The sequence below is a fragment of the Perna viridis genome, chromosome 12 (assembly GCF_037379345.1).
Source record: "Perna viridis isolate PV_CMFRI_1.1 ecotype Kerala chromosome 12, ASM3737934v1, whole genome shotgun sequence".
NCBI classification, from domain to species: domain Eukaryota; kingdom Metazoa; phylum Mollusca; class Bivalvia; order Mytilida; family Mytilidae; genus Perna; species Perna viridis.
The window spans coordinates 21,696,007-21,721,133 of NC_142456.1; the positions used below are offsets into that span (position 1 = coordinate 21,696,007).

The following is a 25,127-nucleotide window of genomic DNA, read 5'->3' on the forward strand; positions in this document are numbered from 1 at the left end:
AGAGAATTTAACAGGAAATAATCAGAGCAATGTTGAAATTAATGAGCCTACTTTTTAACTTCCTTCTCTGTTATCAGTATTTAAAGCTATTTTGATCCAGTATGTGATAACGAAGACAAATTTTTTTCTGATTTTATGAAAGGAATACTCACACAGGCGATATTTGGATATTTTCTTTAGTGTACTTTTATTTCAGTTATCTCCCTTACTAGTTACAGTAACTGCTTCTTTATGTGGCCTCTTGTTTTAAATTGATTATCAAATTTCACTTCACTTCCTTCTATTTGTAGAAGTGAAATATTAATAAACCTACTTACTTCCTGTAGTCCTTGAATTAGCATTTCCCTGTAGGAGACCTCTCTAATTAGAGCTGAAAAAATTCATGAATGAGAGATCAATGAGGACACCCTGTGGTGAGCCTCCATCCTGATGATAAGTGTGAGGTATTAAGTTACAGACTCTGTGAGGCTGCTCATGCTGAAGTTCTCTCTAAACTGTTCTGAAGATAGCTGCATTTATAAACAATATTTTATGTGTTTTTCAGGGGAAACTGCCAGTGGAATATTAGATAAAAGATTTCTGTGATAGAGAAGAGATTTCCTTGTGTATTATATTTGTTGGATTAATACAAAAATTATCAGTGGGATTATTGGAATTATTTGTGTTGTGTAATAGCAAGGAGGGCATATTTCGATTACTGTGCAGCACATGTGATTGGATTACACATAGGTTTGTTGTATGTATTTTCTACTAATACTGACTATACATGTAGAATTCAATAGAAAATGAAATATAACTGTAAAATATCAACAGGTAATTTTTGGTCCATCTTGGCTACTCAGAACTATTTGAAACTTCCCATTTGAAGAGGTAATATGGTCACATTATTTTGAAACTTCCTATATAGAACTCCTCATACTTGAATTTGAAGAGGTAATATGATTCTTTTTAATTTTTTTTTTTAAATAAGTCTGCTTCCAAGAGGCAAAATTGGCACTAACTTGTTCCAAATAAGATAAATGATTTCCCAGTTGATAGCCTAAGTGCTGAATATGATTGAACAAAGCCTTCTTTTTTATTGTTACCTGTTATAATACAAAAAAAAATATATTTACTTTGAGTAAAGGTTTTATACATTTACATCGTAAATGAGACTGATCTTCACAGTAATAGTTTAAATCATTCACAATGCATCCCATTAATAGTGCATAATCATTGGTCATGTTTCTCCCTTTCATGACTGGAATCTTCTCTACAACCTTTATAATATCATTTCGTGAAAAGTGTAGAGATTGCACGGAACACTGCATACAGGGGCAGATCAAGTCGGCAGGGGTTCCTCAGAAAAAGGGGGTGCTAGGACATTTTTTTACCATTTTTTGTCAATTTTACTCTTGAAAATAACAAATTTTCCAATAAAAAGGTACTGCACGCACCACCACCCCCTCTCCACATCGAGAAGCACTAAGTTCAAGATTATTTCTTGCAAACATGTAAATATATGATCAAGGAAACTTGACATGCAGAACAATCAAGAGTCTGAGTGGATCCAGGATTTCAAGTTAGGGGAGGCTTTAATAGAACAAAAAGCTGAGAGAAGTGAGGCAAAAAAAATTACAGAGGTAGAATTTGAGAAAATCAAAAAACAGTTTTCCCCCAATTTTAGGGAAATATGGCCCTTGCCTTAATCTGTGCCTGAGAGTAGTTAAATACCTGATACTGGAGAGTTTACTGCATTCTGGTACAACAATCACAGACCTTTGTTGATTTTTTGCTTGTATGAAAAGCGCAGGATGACTAGCATTATTCTTTCATCACATAATTTAATAATGATAATAATGTGTTGTAATCTATAAGATCCAGGTATACTTATGGCATTATGGGGTCACAGGTTGACATCTGTTTGTTTGTGAATAAACTGTTGTGGCCAAATTATGGTGCAAATTGGTTAATTTCAATTTGAATATTTACCCAGTCATGTCAGTTTAGAATAGAGCTGATCACTCCTACTGTTTACTGAGGTCAGGGCAACTTACAAGACAATAATGAGTTCTATTGCCATTGACATAGGAGATAAGGCAACATTCATTTGATTTTCTGGGGCTATGGATTTTTTTTAAGTTTTTTTCCAAATAGAAAGAATTTTAGAAAAATAATTTGTCACTAAGCAATGTGAAAAAATGTGTGCTTCATTCTCAGTTTTGAAAACCTTTAACCATATATCTGAAGAAAAAATATTATTTAAAAAAGAAAATTCTCAAAAAAAACTTCCATTGTTTCTTAGTATTTTCTATTTTGCTATACTCATATGAAAAATTTCAATTTCAAAAGGGGGCTGGACTATCTCATGGATCATCCTATGTGTTAAAGTAATACTTGAAATCTGTTAATTTCAATAATTCATTTGCCCTAGTGTAGAACTGATCCTGTCTGTAGATTGTGATATCAGTATTTGTCAGGGTGACTTAACCCAAACTCATGGGTGTGAATAGTAATTTAGTCTATAAGCTAGCCTATTGTCACTTCTGAATCATGAGGAAATGTGTTAAATTCCACAATCTCTGAAATAATTAACAAGTATTGTACAAAGTTCATTGTCTATTCAGTAATGTATTTAACATATGACCATCTGGTCTCATTTGTCATATCTATAGCAGCTCTGGTTGGGCAGGAAATAATTGAATTATTGATGACCTTTGGGGTTAATTTTTAAGGCTTTGAGATACCTATGGATTCTCTGCTTCTATACTCATCTTAAGCTTAAGGTTACTTCAACTTGACAGCATGGGTAATTATATTGAATTGACAAAAAATTCTTGATAGGTTCTTACCTTTATGGATTTTTCAGAGTTTCTACAAATTTTGACTGCAAATTTGGCTCAATAGATTGTGAATCTCTCCATAGTACCAAGAATATACATGTAGTAAAAATCATAAAATTCATTTATTTTTGGTGTCATTTTCATGGCCAAAAATATCCAATAAATGAAAAAATCTGATGTACTACTAAATTTAGAAGAGCTTGAATCATACAACAAATTTTAGGATAGTGTAAGTCCAAATTTCAGAATTTTGGAAAAAGTTCCAAGTACCTTGCTTTAGGTAAGTAAATACTTGTAATGCAATGATTGAGAACACCTGGTACTTATATTTGTATCTTATTTTGTTATTCCAGTAATTACTAGACGATGTACTTACCCCAAAGGGATTCAAGATAATATAGGTGTAGTAAGTTTTTGCAAATTGACATTAACTGATGTAGATTATAAATGATTTCTAGTACATCATTTCTACATGTATTTTTTTCTGTTTGATAAATGAAGCTGTTCTGGAAGTCTTGAACTGAAAAATGAAAATGCAGAAAGCTTTAAAATCTATCTTTCTCTTGTCCATGCATTTCTAATGGGTATGGACACTTACACTGTCAATTTCATTTGTTGTTTTTTTCATCAGTCTCTATTCAGTTAAGCAGTGGTCTGATACCCACAGAATATAAAATGGTAACATGTAAAATAAGTTACTGCAGTACAAAAATTATCACAGGGCTTAATCTAAAAATTTCTCCTTGTTTGTGCTCACTTATCCCATTTGTCTTTTACAGGGAGAAGTTTGGGTGATACATAGACAAAAATGTCAGTACATGTATTATTATTTTTCAAACTGAATTTACTTAAACTTCTCCTTGTCATTGTTGTCTAGACTAGGCCCTGTTATTATACTAAAATGTTTCGGATCTTTGAACTACTAGAAGCTGAAAAGATAATCATAAAGATCTGATTGTGGTGTCAGTGATGTTTAGAGGGTGTCCAGGCAAAAGCCAGGCAGTGGATGGCACATGACTAGTTTTCAAAAAATGTTCGCCCATGTTATATCACAGATACGCCCTTTCTCAAAGTTGAATGCTGATTTTGGAATAACTGCAATGATCAAAGAGATATAAATTATATAGAAAGCTTTGAAAAAAATCATTGAAAAAAGGGGGGTAACTCTTTTATTTGAGAACTATTTGGTTGCTTTAGTAGGGAACTTTGTACTTTTTGACATACAAATGGTATATAAATAACATTGGAACAAACGATTCAGTGGGATAAAATTTACCCTGTGCCACTGATATCATAGGATCTGCCTGATTTTTACATGGGCAGTCTCTTAATACTTTGTACTGCTAGATGTTCTCTCCTCTTGGTCTGCATGCTGGCAAACGCTTGTGTCATTTCTGACCACATATTGCTTAGAATTCATGTCTCCATAGATCTGAAGTGTATAGCCGTACTGCTAATTTAGCTCAGTCCACAATTTATTTTAAGGCCACAAAAATAATAAATTCTTGTAGCCATTGTACAAATGCATAAAAATTGCAATGCATACAATTTTGCATCAGATCTCAATTTTATTACTTGTACTTGGATTCCTGAGTATGCACTTTGTTGATTCAAAAACAGTGCATGTAAGTTAGAGACTTCGGTTTATAAATTAATCTTTTTATTTGCAGACAAACAATTTTTCAGTAAAACAAGGCTTTTTAACCTATCAATAATTTGCCATGCTGAAAATAGTTGCAGGCATGTTTCAATAATTGCAATGTAGTACAATTAATCAGTGTTATCTGGGTGCATTTTTTGTTCCTATTCACACCCAGATTAACCAAACACTGATAGGATGCAGACTGGAGGTTTGTTATTCTAATGGGCTGTAATAATTGCCAATTTCATTTGTTTTCTTAGTCAATTAATTTGAAAAATTGAGCAAGGTTTTGTATGAGTGCCAAATACTCATCAAAGTAATAAATGTTCTTTAAGTGGATATAAACAACACGCTGAGGAGAAAATAGTCTTATAACATAAGACTACATAGTTGTGCCATGTTTTACATGTAAATTGGAATTTTTATACCCCCAATCCAAAGTAGAGGGAGTATACTGTTTTACCCTTGTCCACACATCCTTGTTTCCGTCCATAACAATTTTTGCATCACAGGTTTCTCAGCAACTACTGATCACAGTGGCATGAAATTTTAACATAGTTTATTTTCCTTATATTAGGATTGAAAGTGGGGGTATTGTTTATTTTCCTTATATTATGATTGAAAGCGGGGGTATCACTAGTGAGTCATTATTCACAGATTTCTTGTTATTTATGCAACACAAATTGTATGTTATATGACTAGATGAGGAATAGACAGGCAATAGACTTCCTTCAATACAAATAGTTGCATGTTTGTTATTTTGGGTTTACATATCATTGCCATCCAAGGGTTATGGTCCTGCTCCCTTCCCCCAGGATAGGACTGTAACCATTTGTTAGCTGCATATGAAGTATAGTCCTAGTGATGCTCACTAGTCTTTCTTTAGGTCTGTTAGTTCTTTCTCTGAATTTTTGTTTGCCAGGTTAAATTTATGGAAGTTTTGTTTCGACTTGAGGGCGATTCTTTGTCCTGTTCAAAAAAACATATCATGTTTGATTTAGGTGTATTTAATTTTTTCAGTTTATGAGTTATGGCACTTAATCAGTTAAAAATTTAGAATAGATTAACAATCTTATTCAATTCTATTTTTGCTGGGAGCATGTACTGACACCAACTTTGTTCCCATCTTGATAAGCTATATAGGGCTCACAAGACCAACATATAACAGTGGTTGGGAGGGATCATTTTTAAAATTGGCCATTATCAGGATTTTTTAAAGGTATTCCCAATTTGAAGGGACTATTTCCAGTCAGAAAGGGCAAATGGACCATAGCCTCTAGCCTTCCCAACCCCTGAATGTAAAAATTAATCATATAGTGACCCCAAAACTAATGCCTTCCTGGTAACCTAAATGGTTAGAACCATCTTTGGGCAGTTACATGTATGTCATGTATTTCTGAACCAAATCACAAGATTCCTCAACTTATTATACAATGCACCAAAACTGATAAAAATGCTGAACGGTAACCCAATTAAGATAAAAAGGCATGTAACCAAAAGCACTACCTGAAGTAACTTGATTGCTATACTGTAGATCCCACACATTGCATGTCAATTGCCTTGAGTAAATTTAACTCCTTATATCTTATTTTTCACACTTTTCTAGACAAAAATGTCTCACTAAGGACACAAATTTGACCTTGTGTGACAGCCAGTTTAACATGTGTATGATGGTTGCCTTAGGGACATTCATGGATGGTGGTTCTCAACATCGGACCGTACATATCAATCGATCTGTATGCATGTTGTACACAGTAATATCACTTGTAAATATGATAATTGTCATTGATAATAATTTTGTTGTGGACATCAAATGACCAAGGGGCTTTGACATGAGTATTATTGTGATAACTTAATGTATTCCGTCATGTATAGTATTCATGTTGTTTGAAAACAGTCACTTGTTTGGGGTTCATATTTTGTGAGAAATTTGGTCTTGGGGTTTTTAAAATTCTAATTCTATTGGGAGTTTTGATACATTCAGAAGATATATACTGTTTATGCTTGGTAAGTTATATTTTATTTATTCATTTTTCGCTGCTAGTTTATGAATAATATTTGATACAATTATTATGAAACTTTGAAGTTTTATTTTGGGGAATTTTGGTACATTCAAAAGAGCTTTTGTATATTTCATTAATGCATTTTTCATTTTTTTTTGGGGGTGGATCTTATCTTGTGAGAAAAATATTCTTATTGCATGCTTTTGAATTTCCAGTTCTGTTGGCGGTTTTGATGCATACATAGGCTTTTTATGGTTGGTAAGTCAAGTTACTGTTGTATATTTTATCAATGCATTTTTTACTTGTTTAAGGATCCTTTTTCAGTGAGAAAATTGGTCTTGGTAGTTTTCAATCTCTTATTTTATTGACATTATTGGTGCATTAAGATGATGAAGATTGTTTTTATGTATCACAATGACATATTCTCACTCATTTGGGAATAGTACACTGAGAATGTTCTGTGTGCTTTTAAACTCTTAATTCTTTTGGGAGTTTTTGGTACATTTAGACGGGTCAGGTTGCTTTTTTATGGCATTTTCTCTTTCTTGGGAATCATACTAGGTGAGAAAGTTGGTCTTGATACTTATAATTTCTGATTCTGTTGGGAGTTTTGGTTCATTCAAAAGATATACATTACTTATTGTTCATATTTTGTAAGTTTTTGTCATGTATTGTACTGGTATTTGGTGACCATCTTTTTGACACATTTTTTTACTTGTATGGGAAAAATATTCTCTCAGAGCAAATTTATCTTTGTGCATATCAGGTTCCTTTCAGTCCTGTTTTTGAAAGTTTTTGAGAACTAGCGCATTTCTAAATTTTCCATGGAACTCTATAACTCTATATATTAAGTTCCAGTGACCCCAAAAAATGATTATACACATCATTTGATCAGCCTGAATTTGTTTTTTTACTCAACCAAAGTTAATGGTGAGTGGCTGAAGACAAGCACTTCAAATCTGTTTACTTTCATTGATTCCCCATAGTTTCTATGAATTTCGACAGCTAATAACACTTTTACAGATTGTGAATTTCTCCACACTACCTATGTTAAATTCAGACAAAGTTCAGGGTTTTTTGGATCATTTTCCTAAAATACTGTAAACGTACAAATTTTCGCTATTTTCGCAGTGGACAGAAAACCGTGAAAAATAGTACACGCATAGTTGATTTTTAACACTACATAACACTAATCATTTTTTTTTTTTTAAACAGGAAAATTGATACCTGCGAATATGTTCACTTGGCAAAATTCACGAAAATTAATACATTTACAGTACCCTTAAAAATATGGATTGTCATCAAGTAACATAAACATGTCTGTTCATTCTGGTGTATTAGGTACATCTCTTGATTAAAGTGCTTATTTTTTCAGTAGACTGTTTGCTGTTCAATGTTGTTTTTACAGACCTTTGTCATTTATGGTTTTAGGATATGTTTAGTCTGTGGTGAAATCTAAAGATGAGCACTTGCTTTGAACTTGTGATTAATCTAGTAAACTAAAAAAAATATATTTCAAGTGGGAAGAGTAAATTAAGGCTAATTGTATCATCAAATTGTGTGAAGTTTGCAGTGCAATCAAACCGTATTTAAAAATAACCTGTCTTAAAGGACTATGATAAAATGATTTCCCTGTGTACTGCATATTTTGTAAAGACGTCTGGTGTTTTAGGACCCCATGTGTATTATATAAACGTCACAATTTTGCTCTCCTGTTTAAGGTCACTTGAGCAGCATTTGCTTATTGGTCCTGATTGACAAAAGATTGGTAGTCTGACTTCTTTTACGTCCTTGGCGATCAGAATGTCCAGCAGTCATAATTGGAGTCGTCTGTTTGTGTCAAGCAGCTTAATGCCCCAAAATCTGATTAAAAGGCCTCTCAGAAAAAAAAACACAATTACGAAAAGAACAATCGTCATGAAAGAACTTTACAAGAAAGTTGAAAGAGGGACGAGATTGGCTAGTTTACAGTGCCAAAGAAAATGTCATGACCTCTTTTATTTGTATTTCCACTCATGACAAAAATCCTCAGTGAAAGGCATTCATTGAACTCAAAAAATAAATTCCACATTCAAAAGATTAGAAAAAAATGTAGAAGCTGTACTGTAACAGACCATGAGAAATCCCCCTGCCACGTGGATGCATTGTTTGGTTGATACTTTTGTTTTGAAAACATGAATTGATTTAATTGTACGCATTTATTTCTGAATTATCTACAAATGTAGTTTAACTATAAACCCAGTATGCAATTTATGTGAATTAAAACAAACAATTAGTTCTGTCTTTGAATGATAAGTTATTGTTTCATTTCATTCTCACATCAATTGTAGTTTTAAATTATTTACATAGTTATGAATTATCTTGAATATTATACTCAGTGGTCAATTATGGTAATTGGACAGTCTAGTGGTCAAGATTATTATCAGCTAATCTGACCAATTGATCAATTAGCATTTACCTGTTCAGGTAAAACATCAATAAAGGTAACACTTGATTAATGTAAAGCTGTCTTGATGGGGTCTTGAGTGAGTAGATGGTGTCTGTAGAGATTTGGACTGATACATGTAATGGTGTCTGAGTGGAGGACTAATTGGGCTTGTAATTCTTGTTCTAGATTTATTTTTGATCCCAAATTTCTACTGATTTTAACATCTTGGCAGATGAACTTGGTAGTTCCGAATGGCTTCCTGTCAATTTAACCAGTCAAATTAATTAAAAAGTGTGACATCACATCGAATATGAGATTTGCTTTAGAAATAATGAGGTATAATATTTTGTCTTCTGTACCCAAAAGAAATTTTTATCGATATGATTGTGGTCTTGACTCAATAGATACTTTGGTAGTAGTTGTTGGGATCAATTCTCATAATTTCATAGAATCATGTGACTCACTATTGGGTTGTGTTTTGAGTATCATAAATTGGGTTGTTTTTTGTCAGGTTTAGATTCATGTTAAAGCTTGGTCATCTTGGTCTTTCCATTATCTTGTTATAGAATATGATGCATAGAAATGTTTGTCTTGGGTGTATTGAGTAGCAAGAACATAAGTAACTAGACTGTCAATTTGGGAAAAATTGAACATACTAAAATCTTTTATTTACGGTAATAGAAGTAATTCTGAGAAAAGTATTGTGTTGTACAAACTTGCCATGGTCCAGTACTTGGTCCTTAGTATTAAAGTCCTTTTAAAAGGGACAAACCCTGGATTGCAGGTAAGGGAAAAATTAAAAAAGACCAGAGCAAGTCCAAAATTTTCTGGCACATGTAATTAAAAAAACTACCAGTATATTTCAGGCAAAAATCGTTTCTTTCTTATTTTGTACCATGTTTGCTCCCTGTGAATCTACACCTGTACTACAATAAGTTACATACTTGTAACAGTGTGGCCCTGTGCAGGTCTGGGTGTCATAAGAATAGGCCTGCAGCAGCGCTGAGCTTGTTGTAAAAGGCAGCTAAATAGTGCTCAGAACCTTAGCTGCGGGCGCTCTGCCCACAGAGCAACTGGGTTGTGTACCCCAGGTGGTGAATGGGATACTCCTGGCGTGTTACATGCTGGGGTTGTCAGGCTATAATTCGGAAAACCTGACTGCAAGTTATAGTGGTGCACAGTGTTGGGAAAGATGCCACGTTCCTCGTACGTTAAAGAATCCTGCTGTGGTATTTGATGGGAGTAGGAACCTTTTCACTCCGCCATAGGAGGCTGAATTGCCTGACCCTACCCATCCCTCCCTCTTTCTAGTGGCAATCAAAACTTGTCGACCTTTTATCCTAGTATCCCATCCCATTTTTTCATTTCATCATCATTTCATGTTCATTTTATCATCTGTTTCATGTTCATCGCCTGAATATAGCTGAAATATTGCTGATTGGGCGTTAAACCCCAACAATCAATCAATCATGTAGCAGTGTGTTTCCTTTGTATAGATAATACCCCACTAAGCAAAGTGGCAAGGCTCTGAAAAGTTGTGTGTCTGTTCGTCTGTCTGTCCCCTGATGGTTTCCAGATGAAAACGAGAGAGAATCAATTGCATTTTTTGAAACTTAGCACAGTTGTGTAGTAACATGAAATATAGTTTAAGTTCAATTCTTAGCAAAATTCATATTGCAGTTTTCAAGTTAATTTAACTTTTTGCCATCCCCTTTTTTTCACCATTAATTGGCAGGGTATCTTTTAATGTTCCATTAATGCCCTTTTTTTAGTATATTTAACCAGTAGTTTTACTTCTATTGTTAATTTGATTATTCATACTATATTTGTCCTTCCTTCCTTCCTTGAACTCTGTTTCCTGACACCTGTGAATTTTTGTATTTGTTCTTCTCAGGAAAAGGGAAAACTTACTTTCATGTTTGTAGAGCTTTAATGTGTGATAGAATGTATCCTCCAAAACCATTAGAAGTATTTTTCATTGTTGAATAGTATCGCAAATACTGACATCAAACAATTTCAAAAACATCAACAAATGTACACCATAGCATGCTTTTATATGCTAAAATCTATAAAAAAAAATTATTTAGAAAGAGAAACTTTATTGCATCAAAATAAACAGCTAGAGCATTTGCAAAACATATCACTCGTAAGCAACATGACATACTAGTAATATACACATAGAAAAGACTTGCATTCAAGAGATTTTATGTATACAATTATACATTGTTGAATAATAAAATGCATGTAATTCAGAAGTATGATAAATAATTATGAAAGTGCAGTGTATATGAATCCTAGTATCCAAACTGGGACACAGCATTATACATGTATATGGATTTTGATTTGATAATGACATTAACAACAGTTATCTGCCCCTAATTCAGTCTGATTCAATTTATCTCCAATCTGTCCTAAGGGCCATTGACCAGTACTTTGTTTCCACAAGTTTTAGATTAGGTTCATTATACATAATCATTCCCTCCATTAGTATTGATGGGCATATCAAAGCTGAACTTCTGAAACTTATAGAGGTGTTTATAGTTTTTTCTGCTATTTTTGATGCTTGCGAATCCATGGCAACTGCAAATCTTCAGTTTACAACTTTATTGTAAAAATCTTGTGAAAGAAGTTTTCATCAGAGTGATTTTTACATGATGGGGAAGTATGGACTTATTAGGTTTTTCATCCCTCTCGTATGTATGTATGTATGTAATGTAAGAAAAAAAACTGGTTCAGATTTCATTGTGAAAGTATCATTGTTTATATAGTACAATGAAAGCTGTCTAAACAGAATCCCTTTTGGACTTTAAAGTAGTTCAGTTTAGAAAGGAGTTCAGTATACCCAGGTTAAAATACATTAAAATTGATACAAAGGGACTTCAAGAAGTATCTTGTATGATCAATGTATCAAATTCATGAATTCAGGAATCTTTCTTAACCACGAAATTTTAAGTGTAAGTCCCAGGTTGGGGACTTTCAATCCTCAATAGCAAATTTGAACCCCTAACTATACCATTAAGTATTTCATGAAGGCTGTACCATTAGTGAAATATTCATCTAGTGTTTACAAGTAGGTGCATCTAAAAGTCATGACACATCTTTAAAAAGACACTCAGAGTAGACTCTTTGCAAAAGACAAGATAAAAAAAGATTACCTGAGAAACCATACCAATATCTCACCTGCATGAAGTAATCCTTTGATCTTTTAACGAGATAAGTCAATTGCTATGTACAATAGGATCATTGAACCAGATAATATGAATCATATCAAAATGATATTAATTTTATATTTTACAGGTATTGGATATGTAAGAATTGACAACCAAGGATAAAAACATAACACAGGTATGTGTTGTTATTGAACATTGTAGTATATGATATAAATTTCAGTTCAGTGGGATATTCAGGCAGAGAGTGCAGGTGTTGGCACCCCCTTTTTATTGTAAAATTTTTCATTTTCATGTGTAAAATTGACAAAAAATGGCAAATAATGTCCTAGCACCCCTATTTTTCTGCGGAACCCTGGCTAGCACCCCTCCTTTTCAAAATGTCTGGATCTGCCTATACAGTTGGTAATATTTCAATAACAGAAAGGGTCTGATGATAATTTAGTTCAGGGGTTCAAATTTACTTTCAAGAGTGGAAGGTCCATGACTTCCCCACATTTCAAATCAATGGACCAATTGGTGAAAACTGTAAGCCCTCAAGAAAGTGTCAGTTAAAATGGGTTTAATTACTAGGTCTGAAACCCAGGTAAATGATAAATCAAAAGTCTAAGGTCATATATATTGAGGGTCCAGGACCTCAAACCACAACTTATACAAACCCCTGTGGTTACACCAGTAATTTGTTTTAGCCATTACTCAAATTATTTGTTTTGCCCATGTGAATCTGCAGCTTACAAAATGTATGTATTTAGTCTAGTCTGCTTTGGGGTTTGTATTCATATAGCATAAACAAAATTTCTGCCTTATTTAAGATTATAGCTTCAGCTGTTCACATACAAGTGTATATTGATTGTTAGGGGTTGAAAATTCAAGGTCATCATGACTTATTTGGGGTCACTGAAGGTCATCATTGGTGTAATATAAACCCAGGGCCAATACAATTGTATTGCTATTAGTTTGAGGTCCAGATTTTCATGTCTGAAATATTTTTCCTTTACAAAAGTCAATTCTGCCATTGTTGTAGTACTTCACATGAAAGATAATGCGAAAAATAGTATAAAAGATGTATTGCTGTGTGGTAATCTCAAATATGTGGACAATTTTAACGAGAATTATGGACAATGATGCCCTGAGGTATATAAAATAATTGATTTGGTCCATAGTATGAATGATGTGCTAATAACTGGTGTAAATTTACAGGTAAATAGTTGATGTTTTTCTTGGTGGTGTGGCCAGGTTAATTAAAACAGTATCAAGTTTCTTCAGACAATATAAACCACTCTATTTTGTGAAGTTGACACTTTTCTTTTCTAATCTAGAGACAAAAGTAACCTGACATTAAATGCAATTTCGAATAAAGGACAATAGACATGCTTTGAAATTAACCACTCAATGGAATCGATGTCTTAAAAAACTTCTTTGAAACAGTCCCTAAGCTTCTGTCCGAGTTGGTGTCTGGTTCAGTTAAATGTTTGACTACTTATCAATGTCAAAATATATGTAAATAGATGTATAGTGGAATGGCTCTGTGATCATACCTGGTGTTTTTACCTGTCTGAATTAGATGACAATATCTCCTTTGAACATTGTTTTTGTTGATTGTTTATGATCATATTGTTTACACATTTTTTATGGGAGATAACCACTGATCAGCCATCTAAATCAATAAGATTATGTGTTGGACTAATTAATTCCTTGCTTTTTTTGCTAATGTCTAAAGTAAATATTCATTGTTAACATTTTGTGGATTTAACTTATTTTGGATTATTTGAACAAGAAAGGTAGGAAAACACTTTTATCTATTTAGGACTTTAAAAGACCTTATTTTATTAACTGGTTAGTGTAAGAAATATGTTTTCCTGTCTTCCAGCTAACTCATGCTTTGGTATTTCCATGCAACATGAAACTTCTAAAATGCTTTGAACTTAGAATGAAAATAAATTTGCATGTTTATAAATATGATGGCAAAATCATGTGATCCAGCAAGGCAGCTTGTGACACTTAGATTTTGAAGCAAGGATTTTGAACTGAATCTGATGCTACCTTTTTGCAAAGCACTCTTCTTTTTTGGCTGGGAAGCCTAAGAAAAAACTAGATTGTGTAAAATTAGTATTTTTAAACCATCATCGATTCTAAAGGTCCATCAAACCTATGACCATGTCCATGAAAATTTGGTTGTTACTGTGTATAAATTTACCATGATTACATATAGCATTTACTATGATGAATGGTTAAATGTCTGCTCTATTGAAATAACTGATCTTTTGGGTCTTAGTATTCTGTAACCCATGCAGGTTCTCTTGAAACCAATGAACCGAATTTCGTGTCAAGAAAATTGGTCTACCCAAAGTCTAATTGTATATGTACATGTATATAGACTTATGTAAATTTAAACAACCTTAGCCCAAGATACATGTACCTGTATTACAGCATAGATGTGTCCAGCTTGATTATCGACTTTACAGTGAAACCTGTCTATACCAAACCCTGTTTGGATTGTAAGATTGGTTTGATTTAGACAGGTGATCAGTTAACAATATACAGTATACATTTAAAACAAGGCATTTACTTGAATTTGGATTTATTTTGGATTTAAGAAAATATGTGAAAAAATTATTTATAAAACTTATCCCTACTTAGGGGATTAGTCATGCTGTCATGACTTAGGGGGGTGGGGGGGGGGGGGGTTAGTAAGTTTCTTTGACTTTTGTTATCCTCCTAGCCCTACCCCTTAGCCATCCCAGCATGACTAACACTCTTAGTAAGGGTTAGTTGTACAAATTTATTTTGGTCATTTTTTTTAATTCCAAAATAAATCCAATTTCAAACAATACCTTGTTTTAAGTCGATATAAAGTGACTTTTAAAAAATATTTGGTTTAGATAGATTTTATGATTTTTTAGGGTAAAAGCCTATTTCATAGAACATGCAAGAATAAACTGGCATTTTTTATTTAAGAAGCCAACAATAATTTTACAAATGTATTCTGTCAATTACTAAAATTGAAAGTGATTGCTAGGAAGATCTCTAGTGTATTTTTGCCCTGTCCTATAGACCTGAAATTTTACGTTTGAGTTAACATAGGCATGTTTTGTAAATGCTGTACAAACCTTAACAATAAGTTTCTGCACAAAGTTTACCCTAATTTTTAAAAAAGACACAGAAATTTTAATACCTGCAGATAGAATTCTATTAAGGTGATATGGAATCAGTCATGTATGTATGTCTTGTGTTAATTTTGTTTTGTGGAAATAATGTTGCATTTCTTTTTTCTTTTTTTTTTTTTTTTTTAGCAATTTCATTCATTAAATTTTTATACAGTAGTAGTTTGGCATCCATTCAGTTTTTTTTTCTCAACTCATTTTCTCCAGTACAATTGTCTATAGTGCTATTTTCAAGAACTTTTTACTTATATACAGAATCAAATTCTCAGTTCCACATGATCTGATCATCTGTGCAGTTTGAAATGTTTCTGAGGTTTAAAGATGGTGAGTTTGTCTTGAGTGTGGAATTATGGACCAAGTCATTTGAAATACCCAGGATTTATTTTTTGATTGGTAAAAAAGGAAATGGCATTTAGGGAAACAGAATGAAAATATATGGCATATTAGAGTGGACATTCTAGTAGGCTCAGGAAGTTCTAGAGCCCTACAAACCACTAAGTTAAACTTGAAGCTTGATGCATTGAGCACTGCTTTCATTAAGAAATGCATAAGATAATTTGCTATTTAAACAATATTTAAGTAGCTGTCTTTGTAAGAATCGTGCAAAATCTGAAAAAATGTGATACACCCCAGAAAAGGCTACATATTTTTATTTTTGTAATTAAGTTGTTTTATGGGTGTAAATTATGAAATGTGTATTTATTCATTCCGATCTGTCTGCTCTGAGGGGATAATCAACATTGAAAATCCAGTAGATTCTATTGTGTTTGAGTGCCATTTACAGAGGTATCTCCCTTAATTTTGAAATCTGCATTGCATTCTACATAATTTTTATCTTCCAAGATCACAGGTTATCTAAAGAATGGAATGTTAATTTCTGTTTACTATGGCATTTCAAACAAAACATCAAAAATAAAAATATGTAGGCTTTTTACCTGTAAATCACATTTTGCATGATTCTAAGCTGGAGTACTACTTAAACTGTTATCCATGAACTGTCATGCTACTTAAGACAAAATAATCCAAGACCTATTAAGGTTCAGTAAATACAGGTTTTACTGTATAGCTGTTTACAGGTGGCATTGAAGTGAGATTAATGTGTTTTTATACTTTATTAGGGATTATAGAACACTTTGGTCCTTCCTAATTCATTTCATTGACTTCTACAGTTAGAGTACTGGGTGTTTATATTAAGCACCTACTGAAGAGCTACTTGTAGATATAAATACTTTTTTGAAGCTTGGACTGTTATGTGTTTTACTTGTTATCTTTTTTAATTTAAATTTAAGTGTTGCTTATCTTGGTATTTAAAGTACAAGTTTTCAGCCTGTGTTCCAGTGGAATGTTGTGTTTATATTCTGATTGGTATTGGTAGTGAAAGTCAATGTATTCTCAACACATTGCATGACACCGGGGGAAACAATCCCATTACTGTGAAAGTACTATTGTTTGTGGGGTACCAAATTTTATGGTTTTTGTTAGTAGGTCAAACCATAAAATTTGGTTCCCAACAAATAGTAGATTCTCATTGTTGGATATACTGAAAACTTCAAAACCATGAATTCATGATTCCACGAACTTGTGTTTCTTCCCTGACCCACAAAAATTGGTATCCAAGAATTAAAGTACTTTCACAGTAACTCAATGTAAAATGGTTTTGAAAATTAAAATAATTTCCCTACCTACCTACCGTACTATTTCTTACTGGGAACAGGAAACAAGACTTGTTATATTTGGCTTATCTACTGACACAAAGCATGAAGTCACCCAACTTCTGCTTCTCAGGAGAGAAATACAAGTTGAATGCATCCCTCTCATATCAATTTTGATGATGAGAAGTGGCCCTTCCTTAAATTGTACCGTCCTAACCACTGGTTTATTCTGGTTGTAAGATGATGCTGTAGCATCTGTTATGTTCCAGTCCAATTAAAGAGGATATGTTATGATCAATAAAATTACCAACTGTTGAATATTTTACTGCAGTATTGATTTTTATATCAGTGAAATTCTTTACATTCCAAAGTCTATTGCTCTAAAATGTATTGATAAATTCAGTGAAGATGGTAAGAAAGAGATGTTAATGGACCATTTTATTTTGTCTCCAATGTACAGTGCTGTTAATGTGGATTGTGAAAGTTTCTCTTTTCGTGGTGGAAGATGGCACTTATTGGACAAACTTTTTTCAGGACTCTAGAATTCCTTTATACTGTCAAGTGTAATTTTTGATTAAGGAAACATTTGAATTTAATTCCCATTTTCCTTTACAACTGGAGGTTTTATATTTATTTAAAAGTTTGGGAAATCAATGAAATTTACTTCCATTTGTGGGAAATATGATTTTTCATGTGGAAAGAACTTCCAATTGAATTATAGTTATCTTCAGTTGTTGTTTTTTTTGTTTTTTTTTGTATTATTATTATTTTTATTTTACTGGGAGTAATATAGTTAATTTATGTAAAAAGAGTTGGTCTTCCTGTAATTGAACGATCATTACCTGATTAAATGTTTTTGGTAATTAACAGGACAATTAGCATAGATATCATTGTTTCATCATTTCATGAGTATTTTAATCTAAATTTGTCAATGTCCAGTTAAATATGGAAGTTCATCAGGTTATTATTTAATAAAGAGAAAACCTACTCTCTGTAAAAAAATTCAAAACAATAAAGCACTGACAGATATCCAGTACATTGGAAATGAAAAGATTGGTCAAGCTTTAGTGCCATATGTACTGTACGTAGATGGCTTGTATAACCTTATTCAATGTCAAAATGATTAAAAGATTAGTGTATTTTCTATACAAATGTAAGATATAATGCTGCATGGATTTATATACTAGTAAAAATACATGTTATGTTGTTCAGTTTTTTAAGGAAAAGTGTTGAGCTTTAAACATAATTTTTTACCTGACACATTTTCTAGAGCTACATGTACATGTATACAGTTAGACTCCAAAAGGTTTGTCTTTATATCTTTAGTAAATTAATCAAATATTTTATTACTACATGTATAGCTATAAATCTTACAATACCATAAGGTGCATACCAAAATACCACCTTTAGAAACTCTCTGTTATGCAACACTAATCATCGGAAAAATGTTAGTCATAAAACTTTAGAAATCAACACTTTATCTTCCCTCACAGACTAGAATCAATTATATCATGATTGTATATGCATTTCTGACTTCATCCTTTTTTAGGGGTCTAATAGTGCATTTGTGTGATTATAAAGGATAGTTTCTTTTTTGAGGTTACACAGAGAAATTTTGGGTCGAAATTGTGGTCGTAGTGTATCATATACATAGTGAACTGGGTTTATCATTTCATGAAAAAATCAATGCAATGTTTTCAATGTGAGTTTATAAAAATAGGATACACTGAAACAGCTATTCATGAGTAATTCATATGTGATGTTCTTTCATTCAGTCTGTTCTTTGTTACTCCCCTTTATCAGGCTTGACATTATTGTAATTACTTGTATGTGGGATAAGGGCAAATAAGCTTTCTTTTTTGCTTCTCAAACCTTGGTTAAGTGCTTTTCTTATATTCTAAGGTTAATTCTGACATGTCTGTGCTTAATGCTGATGTCAGATGCTTTAATGCCTGCCTGTCAGGGTCCAGATAAGTGGTGTTCTGAGGTCTGAGACCCTCAATTTATGAACTAAACCTTTAAAATTTCATTTACCTGGATCTTAAACCTTTAAAGGAGGTAGACTTAGGTTAAGGGATACCACTCGTCCAAATCATTGGAACGTTTGTATTTAGCATTTTACATCAATCTCATGTAAGCATCAAACTTGGACTGATTTCATTCTGTTCCAAATGAAAGCTTGATAGGTTTGGTGAATTTGAATATGATACAAACATATCACTGATTCCAAGAGTTATGTCCCTTACCTAGGTCTACTTCATTAATCAGCATTTATGTGGACTGATTTTCCTGAAGTAGACTGTTAAATTTTAAACTTAGAAAAGTCCAGGCCTTTCCACTCATGAAAGTAAGTTTGAAAATCTGTCTGACCTATACCCTTCTGAGTCATGCTCATCTCCATGGATTAATTTTCCACTCATTACCAGGTTTTCTAGGTTTCTTTTTTTTATTAAAATCTTGTCACCTTTATATGTTAGAATTAAGTATAAATTTCTTTTTAAGTAGTATATGAACATATGAACTAATCTTTTCTATCTGATGAGAGAGGCCCACAGGAGCTGGTTGCTGGGTGTCTGAGATATTAATTTGTGTTACAGAAGACTGCAAGTCTGCAAAGTTATTTCGTTATTAGAATTTGGTCCATGTTTAATTTTAAATTATTAATTAAGTATCAGTCTTTATAAGATCAGGCAGAGGGTGATTCATGCATGTCAAAAACCCACTGAATTCTCCCTCACTTCTACTTCAGAAACAGTTTCAGACCACATCAAACCAATCTTAATTTGGCTTTCAATGTTGCCCTTTTGAGATAAAAATGATATAGATTATGTATTGGCGCTAAGCAAGAATTATCTTTCTTGATTTGGTTTAATTTTGTTGATTTTATTTGGAGATTAATATGTGGCTTTCTCAAAAATACTGATCTTAATACAGAAGTAAAATTATAGTATAAGTTGTAATGTAGACCAAAAATGCATTGTTTATTTAAGCGGTTTTTCTATACCATGAATGACCTCTACAATAGGCAGTGTCTGAATTTTATATGGATTGGTACTTAATTCACATATCATATTATCTATACACCTAACTTCCTTATTTCTTAGGAATTTTGTCTGGTTTTTTTTCCCTATTTTATCCACTTATTAGTCAAAGAAGATGCAAAATCTTGGTGAAATTTGTTTGATTCCAAGAAACAATAATGAATATGATTGTAATTCAAAATTAAGTCCTTTTTGTGGATTTTGCTTGTAAAAATATCAAAAACTGCTTTGAAAATATAAATTATTGATGTAAATTTTGACCTTTGACAATTGGTTGCTGTAGGTTGATTCAAACATTACATACACCAAAACCTGACTGAGCCACTTGTAGACAGAGACAGATAAACATACAGACATACAGACATATTACCTGTATTAGATTTTAAGACAATAGGGTATATAAGGCTTGTCAAGTGAGTTCGTTGTTTTGTGAGATTGGGTCCTAGTCTACCATTCAATTGCATGGAGATTGGCCATTTAGAGAGCGTTGAGTTCAGTATTTTAAAGCAAAATGTCTTTTTGTGTAAAAATAGTGATTACAAATTACACAATATCCAGTTTTACACCATAAAAATGTTAAGAAAAGCATAAAAAGAAGATTTTTTATGTGTAATGCAGCATTTTGAGAACCCGAAAGTAAACAATAAGATGCAGATAGGTTGTCAGATTTCAATACGTTCTACATTGGAAATTTCAGAAAGGAAAATGAAACTAGAACGAGACTTACAAACCCTATTCAATCAAAGTTAAACTACTTAAAAACTACCTAAATGGCTAGAAATCTGTAGTCACTTAATACATTCTGAAAATGTCCTGCAGCTATAGCAACTCTTAATGAGACCATGTTCTATATTTGTTATAGTGGAGCCAGCATCTCCACCCGACCCCCCTTTGAAAAAAACTTGTTGAAAAATTGTGTGTGTTAAATTGTGAAAAACACTCACTTCGTGGGGGCCCCTCTTACATAAAGCTCTCTCTCTATCGGCCACTGCAGTGGAATTCATTTCAACTTAAATTTAACTACCTGAATGGCCAGAAATCTGCAAACTTCATGCATTCTACCCTGAATACAGTCCTTTCAACTGAAGTAACTCCTGATGGGATTGTGTTCTATATTTGTCCTTTTATAGACTATATTACCCAAATGGAGACAAGGATTTGTTGTCTATTAAACCAGTTGTCTGTTCAGTGTCAGACTACCTTACAGATAAATGGTTTATGACATGAGACATTACATTAAATATGTAAATATCAGGATTTCAGCAACAGTACCTTAGTCATTAAAGGGGTGCACACCTGTGGAGTAACATTTGTCAACAATGAGGCTCTTGAAGGAAACTTGTATCATTTTGTTACAATTTTGAACATGTACTTTCATACTTGCATACATTTGTGTATAGTGTCATATAAGATAATATAAAAAAGAGTATTTATTTAATTGTTAGTCTGCACTCCTGAAGGCATTAAATTGCAAGTTTTCAGGTTCAACTCTACTCCAGCAGACATAAGAATGTAAAATTTTCAAGTTTGTCTCTCCTTGTTAGGACCCCCAAGATATGCAAATTTCCAGACACAGCAGCTTGGCTTGTATGTCTGAGCTGAATTGACAAGGATTATGTCAGTCTGCCTGTTTTTCAAACCATCAACAAATAGTCAACTGGTCCAAAACAAATAGATGTATATTTAATTGATTAGTATAAAAATGTATATGTTGATGTGAATGAAGAAACAATGATCATTGTGAGATTGTTTGTTTGTTTGTTGGGGTTTAACGTCAGAGCAGCAATATTTCAGCTATATTCAGACAATGAACATGAAATGGATGATAAAATGAACATGAAATGAAAAAAAAAGGATGGGTCACAAGAATAATAGGGTCGACAAATTTTGATTGCCACTGGAAAAGGGGGGTGGGTAAGGTCAGGCAATTTAGCCTCCTGTGGCGGAGTGCAAAGGTTCCTACTCCTATCGAATACCCCAGCAGGGTTCTTTAACGTGCGAGGAACGTGGCATCTTTCCCAACACAGTGATCATTGTGAGAAGATATTTGACTTTAACAATAAGAAAATCAGGTGCAAAAATTTAAAATAAGCATTTCAAAATCCCTATCTAGTTGAAAATGGGAGATAACTCCATAAAAATAATCCAAGTGAAAGCTTAGCTTAATTCTTTGCTGTGAGTCTGCTCACAGTAGATATTATCCATGCCATGTATCCTAACACAGCTAACATGGAGCTTTTTGGGAAGACAGAATGAACACAGCACTGTAGATGTAATGTTTATCTGGAGACAAGGAACTGTGGAGTTTGATATTCCTGTACCGGTAGTCTGTTGTGTCTAGATGATATAACTAGAATGGATATGGTGAATATGTCAAAGGAACGACAGCCCCCAACAGGATGAAAAATGTCAGCTCAAGCCCACCTACATTGGTCTTCAATGAACAACAAGGAGTCAACATTCACACCACAGGACAGGCTGCAGCTGGCCCATAACGACATTATACACAGGAAGAAATAAACATAACATCTTTAGCGCTGTATTCATTGGGGCTTCTCAAACAGTGCTCTGATTTTTTGATGCTCCGGTTACTTGTATTAGGACACTCAGCATTTCTATGCTGCAAATTCTGGTTATTATAAGATCAGTAATCTAGTTAATGTATACCTTCATAACTAGTTTAGAATTCTCCCTAAATTATTTCAACTTTGATCAAATCCAAAAGTTATAAAGATTTGAAAAGTCTACAAATTTTTGTTTCTTTTGAAAGAAGATAGAACATACTATTGTGGTATGTGAGGGATTGGATGACTCAATAATGATAATCTGGTACGACACTTTGGGATGAGTGATGTGAAAATAACAGGGTTCAGTTTCATCTTGTCAAAAAGTTGGTGTCAAGTTTAATGACAGAACACAAACCTTTCCTCTTCGCTGAACAATACATGTCACATAAGATGCTGATATTGATAAAAATCTGGAACAGACCCCAATTGAGATAGAAAATACTTTTGTTATGCTTACCATACATATTTCCTTTACATTACCTAAACAATTCTGGAATGTTGGAGATATATTATTTTAGATGTTTTTATTTAGTGAGTGGTCTGGAAACTAGAAACTTTTAGTTTTTCTTGAACATACTATACTTATCTTTCCTCCAGTTTCCATTCTTGACAGATCAAATTTCATTGGTTTGTTCCTTTTTTAAGATGTTTTCAGAGCTGAGAATAATTTCCAAATTTAGGGATTCTTTGGAACTATCTTATACTTCCTATAAATCTGTCATTATATTTTTATTTATTCTTGTTTCGATCAGGCAAAAAAACTATAGTCATGTTTCCTGTTATAAGAAAGAAAAAATGAATTTGAAGGTAGGGAAATAAATTCATTTAATATAATAATTTTATTTTTGAAAACCATTTTACATTGAGTTAATGGGGAAGCAATCTCAAACAGTGCTTTAGCCAAAATGGCCATAAAATGTTTAGGGTAGGCACATAATTCTACCCTGAGGGCCAGGGTAAGTATGGTAGCAGGAAACAGACATATTATTTTTTTAGGCTTAATGCAGTTTGTTAGGTTTGGTTACTGCTGTTTATAGGCAGGTATGTTCCTTTTAATTTTTTGCAATAAACAAGTTGAAATCCTGTGGTGGATTGATTTGAAATTTGGTTTGTAGCATTATGGTGATATGACTTAATCTAATTTTGAGTGTATTATAATTTCTCTGATGTTCCTGGGATTGTTTGATCATTGAACTTCTCATCAATGCTTTCAAAGGGCTGACCAAGGTTTGAATTAAATCAGAAAGGCGTAGTGCTAAAAGTGTTGTTTTTATGTAAAACTACACTTAATGCGGACAAATTACCAGAATTTATGGTTGGTACTAAAGCACTAAAACTCCAATGTTCTATACCTTTAGGAGTGTTTGCAATAATTCATGGCAGTACTGCACAACAAGTTGCCTACAGGGGATAGAAATATTCTTGTGTGGTATATGATGCATGGTTTATGTGTACTTGATATCTGATCATAAATCTAATATCTTAAGTTATGTAACTTACATGTAGGTTTTCAAGCTTTATAAAGTTTATATTTCAATAATTACACTTTATATGAAGGAAATATGCACTCAAAAAGGAAATGGATTGAATTACTATACAGCTTCCTTTTCTTATACATACATTTAAGCTGCATCTTAAGCAGAGTGAAGTAGAGAGTTGTGTTACTGAAGTGTTGCTTGAAAAAAATCCCTTTTAAATTGGCTTTAGGTCGTCCTTTATAGTCCTTGTAACAGGGGAAGTAACTGTGTTTTGCAGAGACTTATTTTCACTTGAACATACTTGAAGTAAAAGCTTTAAATGCCTTGTTGCAAAGAAACTCATTTGGATGTAGAAGTTATGGTATAGTGTGTGAAATCTTTGTTTTTTATTCTTCTCTCCAAATATTGAAGTAACTTCCAATTTCAACAAAAATTACTATTTCACTAGCCAGATTGGTTCAATAATAAAAGTGAATTGTCTAGTTGACAATTTTTTTTTTGTGTTTTAGATAGATAAAATGTATTGTCCTGTGCCATTTCAATACTGGTGAGGAAATTAGCACTAACGGTCTTGGAGAGTTCTCAATAATTAACACCAGCCCAATGCACTCTTTACTTGCCTCTTGTGAGTTGGTCAGGGGAGGTTTAACATGCTGTGATATTAGCTTTTTAACAGTTAAAGAAGTTCTTCTTTTAAGTGCCTTAATCTATATTTAAGAAACCAGCAAGTGACATGGACTTTTATGGTGAAAGATATCAAGGACTTTGAAAAAAAAAGACTTGGCAAACCTTAAAAGTTTCTCTGAGGCTGTTTAGGACTTTTGATTGATGTACAGGAGTTATGTACTGCAATAATAACATTTTATTATATAGATAGCAGTGTTTTATCGAATGTTCCCAGTGTAATAAATTTCGATAATTCACACTGTGAAATAAATTCGGTAATTTCACTCTCGCGCTTTCTCTGCCAAAACGTCACAACTTTGATATCAATCCACCAATCAAAGAATTTAAAATTCATAATGAAAATATAATGAATAGAACAATCAATTGGTTATCTGGAATAACAAAAATATTATCACTCAATAACAGTTGAGGATTTAACTCGTACAGGGAACAAGTTCCGCACACTTGTTAAATCTTGGCGTTCTTTGGCACTCTTG

At 32.9% G+C, this 25,127-nt stretch overlaps 1 protein-coding gene across 21 annotated transcripts in view; it reads left to right on the top strand.

Annotated features, from left to right (window-relative positions):
• LOC148601680 (activated Cdc42 kinase-like) overlaps positions 1-25,127 on the top strand; it is a 136,873-nt gene that overhangs the window by 61,423 nt on the left and 50,323 nt on the right. For 12 of the 21 annotated variants that reach the window (XM_088555652.1, XM_088555653.1, XM_088555656.1 and 9 more), the window contains exons 1-2: positions 439-736; positions 12,193-12,240. The gene's annotated coding sequence lies outside the window, so the exon portion shown is untranslated. Of the gene's footprint in view, positions 1-434; positions 737-12,192; positions 12,241-13,557; positions 13,844-25,127 lie in introns of those variants that run through there. The other 9 variants (XM_088555640.1, XM_088555644.1, XM_088555641.1 and 6 more) reach the window with 5 other exon arrangements.